Below are 6555 nucleotides of genomic sequence, written 5' to 3'. Positions count from 1 at the left end.
GCTCTATCTGAAAACGGGATAGTGCATCAGCGCAATTATTTGTTATTCCAGGAACATGGCGAGCTGAAAAGAGGATGTTATATTTGAGGCACTGTAGTACAAAAGCCCGCACCAAAGACATGACTCTAGGGGAGCGGGAGGACAGTGTGTTAACGATGTGGACCACAGCCTGACTGTCACACCAGAAATGCACTGAATGATTGGCTAGAGCCTCCGGCCAGATGTGAACTGCCACAACCATTGGGAAAAATTCTAGGAAAGTGAGGTCCCGTATTATGTCACTGGCCTTCCATTCTGCTGGCCACCGCTCGGCACACCACCTGCCCCGGAAGTAAACGCCAAACCCATGGGCCCCCGCTGCATCAGAGTGCACCTGAAGTTCTGCCTCGAGCAAAAGGTCTTCCCTCCAGAAAGATACCCCATTGTAACTTTCCAGAAAATGGGCCCACATGCAAAGGTCCTGCCGCATGGCAGAAGTGACCCGTATCCTATGGTGGGCGGCCCGCACGCCGGCCATGGCCCGGCAGAGGTGACGCAAAAAGGCACGCCCCGGCGTGACTACCCTGCATGCAAAATTCAAATGTCCCACCAAGGATTGGAGCTCATGCAGCGTGACTTTCCTTGCCCGCTTAGCCTTAAGCACGAGGCCCCGTAGCTCAGCAAGCTTTTGGACTGGCAGCCTCGAAAGCTGGCCCACGGTATCCAGTTCGATACCTAGATAGGTCAGTTTGGTGGATGGGCCCTCAGTCTTTTCGTGGGCCAGGGGCACTCCCAGCCCCTGGCACAATGTATGAAATCGCTGCATGAGCTCCAAACACTTCTGCGAATCGGGGGGGCCGGCAAAAAGGAAGTCATCTAGATAATGTGTTACACCTGATAGACCAGAAAGCACCCTAACTGCCCACTCCAGCATGGAGCTGAATTTCTCAAATGCTGCGCATGATATGGAACAGCCCATAGGCAATGCCTTGTCAAAATAGAATTTGCCTTGAAATGAGAAACCTAGGAGATCGAAGTCAAGTGGATGGACGGGGAGGAGGCGGAATGCAGACTTAATGTCGCACTTCCCCAACAGTGCACCCTCTCCAAAATTGCGTATCAAACGCACTGCATTATCAAAGGATGAATATTTGACCGAACAAAGCTCCTGGGGAATGGCATCATTCACCGATCCGCCCTTTGGGAATGATAGATGATGTATCAGCCTAAACTCCCCAGGAGCCTTCTTTGGGACTATACCCAGTGGTGACATACGCAGGTTTTTTAGGGGCAAGTCACTGAACGGGCCTGCTACTCTGCCTTCCTTGACTTCCTTATCAATTTTCGTTTTAACTATACCCTCCATCCCAGTTAATGACTTCAGGTTCCTGGCCATGCTATGAGCCCTAGGGCCCACCGCTGGGATCCGAAAACCATATGTAAAACCATCCAGCAAATACCGTGCGTCTAAGTCCCTCGGGTAGGCAGCTAAAAGGCGCCGGAGTTCGAGAACTTTAATTGGACTGGGCGCCTTTTGGAGCAGCACCTGTGGCAGTTCCCCCACCTCCTTTCTGACCCCAGTCCCGGTCCCCTCGACCCCGCCTATTGGGTCGGCCCTTGGGGCAGGAAGTGACGGGGTGGGGTTCCCTACAGATGGGGCATTCATGTCTGTATCTGCAGGGGCGATGATCACAGCGGCCGGTGGAACTGAAATCCCAGCAGAGCAAGCGGGGTTGAACCGCCTGGCCCCCAGGGGGCCTAGAGCTTGGAGCGCGATCGATGAGGTGTCCGCTGTGGGACCTCTCACCCTGCACAGCCCTTGCAGGCATCATGCACTGCATCCACAATTCACCCTGCGGGACATCCCAAGCAAGTGCCGGATTACGAGCCGCTCGCAGTCTGAAATTCTCATCGTACTGGAGCCAAGCCTGGCCCGTGAACTCGCTATAAGCACGATTAATGATGTCCAGATACTTGACCAAGGCCAAGGCCCTGGATGGCTGTTCACGCACAATCACCCCCTGGTAGATAAGGTAACCTACCAGCCAGTTGGGCCAAGTGCGGTCCACTTTCCTCCGCCGCCACTTATCGTCATCTCTATGCCCTTCCTTGTCTCTCCCTTTTGGCTCCTCATCCCCATTCAGGAGTGAAAACATATCCACATATTCCCCTCTAAGTATTTTGTCTGTGAGGGCCTGGGGAAGGTGGGATCCCAAAGGAAGCCCCATCTCCCCATGTGCCATCAACTGAGGTTGAGGGCCCTGGCCAAGCGTAGCTGCAGCAGTAGGCTGCCCAGCCACTGTAGCGGGCCCTGTGGCTCCCCCGTCCAGCGTCCCCCGGGGGCAAGTGGCCTGCTGTCCTTGCCAAACCTGATTGACCACAGACATTGGATCCTGGGCAGTGGCAGCAGGCTGGCGAGAAGGCTGCCGCCCCCGCCCAGAGAACTGTGTGGGCCCCAAGGCAGGCAGTGCTTCATTTGACTGGTAAGGGGGTGGCAAGTCCATTGCCTGCTCATTAACTAAAGACTCCCCAGTAGATGTTGTGGCCCGTGACTGTGTGTGCACTGGGGACTCACCTGATTCCGGGAGCCTGGGTGGAGAGCAGCTCTCCCCTGTTGGTGCAGGGGCAGACTCACTGCCCTCCCTGGGTTCACTGGCATTCCCCTGCTCCAGCGTATCCATACGCCCTGCAATGTCATCCATACGTCCTGCAATCACGGACACAATCTGGTAAATGGATTCTAAATCATGAGCCCCCTGTGGTGAGGCCCCACCCCGAGCAGGCGGCCTCCCTTGCCCCACGATTCCTTGCACCCCACTCACTCCTTGAAAAGCACCGCCCCGCTTCCCTTTCCGGGCGGTCGTGCTTCTGGCTTGGATGTGCCGGGCCACGTGGCCAGCAGCCTGCCCCTCCAGCACTTTCAGTGTAGGCTTACGTGCCCTTTTAGACCTTATGGCCTGTGAGGGCTGTGTGCCTTTCCTTGATCCCATGGCTGGTAAGGCCAGAGGTTGAGGGGTCAGAGAAGGAATGCAGGGGCTTCCGATTCAAAAACGTGCGCGAAGCAGGAGGCAGATGCTGCAGCCGACAAAAGTTTCTGTTCTAAAACGTGCGTGAGTGAGAAACAAAAGCTAAGCCACCAGCCCCTTAACAATGGGGGCAGTAGGACCCTGTTGCCGGGCAGCCCGTCCGCAACCCGGCTTCCTAAACAGGACAAACGATATGACCCTTAAAAGCAGAGGAAACAAAAGGAGCGAAGCAGCGTGCGGACAGCGGGAGCTGCTGATACCCTCCGTGCACAAGCAGATGCTTGCCACCCCCTTGGGAGGACTGTACTACGCGGATGCCCCCCCCCCGCCTTTCTCCCTCGCTCGGATACTTAGCCACGTGTCCGGGTGTGAGTTCCTCTGTTCCTCCGACTGCCTGTCTGCTCCGTCCGCTTCCAAAAGAGGGAGGAAATTTCCACCCCGGCGCTCTTAAGCCCTTTCCCCCAGGCCCGCCCTCTTCCCCACGTCAGGCAAAGATGCAAGAGGACTGGCTCTCCTTTCGCGCCCGCAGACAAAATGCGCCCCTCCCCTCAATTCTTTGAATGTGGGGAGGGGGCGGTCATGGGTGTGTACAGGTTTTGCTGGAGAGGGTGAGTAAGAAACTGAATAAATAAATAAATACTCCATTCTCACCTGTTCCTGTCCCACTTTCTGTAGCTTCCATAGCAGGGTTTCATTTTTGACCATGCCCCCGCTAGAGCCAACCCTACTGAAGCAAGCCAATAGCAGTTTTCGTTGGTTTCAATGGGACACATTTTTCAGGGTAACTTTCTTCCTCCCCACCAAATTGGGAGGATATTCCTCATGCAAGTGATCCTCCCTGCTAAAGTTCAGGTACATAAAAGAAAGCATCCCTGTTCTAGAAGCAATTAAAATTCTTCCTTGCACTGTGACAACATTGGCACGTATGTTAGGTTTTTGTCCTTTCCCTAGATGTTGAAATGGCAGGTGGGGAGGGAGTCTACAAAACTCATTTACAAAACTCACCCTATTTCAACAGGAGTGCCCAATCTTGCTGAGGCTCTGGGCACTTTGGGGATTTTGAAACTGTGGGAATGGCCCCACCACACAATGGCTGCCATGAGGGCTGGGCTGGGGCCAATCACCCCACGTTGAGAGGTCCCAAGTCCTCCTGGGAGGGAAGCACCTCTTTTTGAATGAGTGCTCCCTGAAGACACAAACGTTATTCCTCCTGGGTTTTTCTGAAGCATCTCCAGCACCAGAAGGAAGCCAGGATTGGCTCTTTCGTTGGGGGGCAGGGGCAGAAACTTTGTCAAAAAAGCAAATAGCCACTAGAAAACCTACTGGTGGGCATCACGGCACCCACAGGCACCATGCTGGAAATAACTACTTTGATCCGTTTATAGGAAATTTACGGGGGTCCTAGAAATTTTATTCACATCACTGGTTTGTTGTGCACATACAGAAATCACTTGGATAATTCTTCGTTTCTGGATGTCTTGCGTCTCTTCTTGTTTGACCTCATGGAGTGGCGGTGGGGAAGCACTTGTCTCCACACAGAACCCATCTGCAGAAGCAGAGAACGCTAGCAGCAACTTTTCCTCTGTCCCTTGCAGGAGCTGCTATGACAGTCACGGGGGGGGATGTCACATGGTTTTTTTCTGCCTCTGTCCTCCATCCCTGCCGGTGCCTGCCTTTCAAATAACACAAGCAAGCAACAACTATGCCTCAGTCCACTGCTGGAGTGCTGCCATGTTTATCTGTTACAGGGGAGAGGGGGCTATAGCATGACTCCCCCTGCCCCATCATGACTAGAGATTGTGGGTCTCCCTCCACTGCCTGACCTAGATGTGCCCTCAGGGAAAGCATTCTCAATTACAGGAGCTTTGCAGATCATGGGATTGTTGGAGAGCAAGTCACACGTATCTTGGAGCCATTTGTCAACACATTTTCATATACAGTAACCATCTGAAGGATTGTCTGTGCAATCCTAAGGACACTTTCGTGGGAGTATGAATAACATGGGGCTTACTTCTATAAGTAGACTTGCATAGACTTGTCCCCCATGTTTGGAAATCATGGGCTTTTCTGCATGAGTTTTTCCGTCGTTTCTGGCTCCATAGTGTGGCTTATCCACGGATTTCCACGTATATTTTTGTGCCTTTAGTTTTCATTTCATTTCTCCCTCCCCATTTTTCCCGATTCTTTTGTGACTACCTTTGTGACCCAAATGTTTTTTTTTTGAAGCCAATTTTGAGTCTGCTTTTCATAGACTCATAGAATCATAGAGCTGGAAGGGACCACCAGGGTCATCTAGTCCAACCCCCTGCACAATGCAGGAAATTCACAACTCCCCCCCCCCACAACCCCAGTGACCCCTACTCCATGCCCAGAAGATAGCAAAAAACCCCTCCAGGATCCCTTGCTAATCTGGCCTATAGGAAAATTGCTTCCTGACCTGAAATTGGCAATTGGAACTATCCTGGGCATGCAAGAAAGGGCCACGAGAGCCAAACACTGATACAAAGCTTCCTGCCCTCCCTCTCTTGATTTGCCTGTCATAGAATCAGCATGATTGGTCATGGCCAGACCATTCCCTCTCCCTCCCAATCCTGAAGATGAGTGATTTTCTTTTTAAAAGGTAAAAAGGTAAAGGTCCCCTGTGCAAGCACCGGGTCATTCCTGGGGTGACATCACATCCCGTTTACTAGGCAGACTTTGTTTGCTGGGTGGTTTTCCAGTGCCTTCCCCAGTCATCTTCCCTGTACCCCCAGCAAGCAGGGTACTCATTTTACCGACCTCGGAAGGATGGAGGGCTGAGTCAACCTTGAGCCGGCTACCTGAAACTTTTTTAACTGGCACTAAAATACCAGTATATTGCTGGAACATTGTAACAATAGGCTTAGCAGGTTCTCCAAATTCCCAGCTTTCATTTTCTTTAAAAAGGGACTCTAGCTCTTTCCTTCACAGAGATATGCCTTTATGTTTTCCCTCACAGATATATGAGAAAAGGTATACCCCTGTGAAGGAAGGAGATACTTACTTTTAAAAGAAAAGAAAAGAAAGCTGGGGATCCAGAGGACCTGCTAAGCCTATTGTTACAATGCTCCAGAGATATTTTAGTGCCTTTAAAAAAAAAAAAGTCGTGGTGGTGTGACGCCACTGATGACAAGAGCATCATCCCTTGAAAATCCTCATTATTAAAGGCACATGCGGAAGAAAATTAACTGATTCCACAACTGTAAAAATGCACAGGGAGGGCAGACATGCAGAAGAACTGCGCCCAGACTGATTCCATTGTTTGTGGATCGACTGCCAAGAAACTCAGGAGTAAGTGCAGCATGCAGAAAAGCCCCACATGATGAGCATTTGTATGAAAGGCTTTTCCAGCAGCAAACCGCACTGGGATATTTCTGCCCATCTGCAAATTAGGCTCTACCTTCCATCCCAAACATAATGAGTCACCTGCCACTTGCAGCCACGTTAGTAAATATACTGTCACATGTACAAATAAACATCAGAACGTAATGCACAGGTTTTGTCTTTGCATGCCCAGTTCGGGAAAACTGGT

This window comes from Euleptes europaea, chromosome 12 (assembly GCF_029931775.1).
Source record: "Euleptes europaea isolate rEulEur1 chromosome 12, rEulEur1.hap1, whole genome shotgun sequence".
NCBI classification, from domain to species: Eukaryota; Metazoa; Chordata; class Lepidosauria; order Squamata; family Sphaerodactylidae; genus Euleptes; species Euleptes europaea.
The sequence above is the reverse complement of the archived record's forward strand: the minus strand, read 5'-3'. Positions refer to the sequence as shown.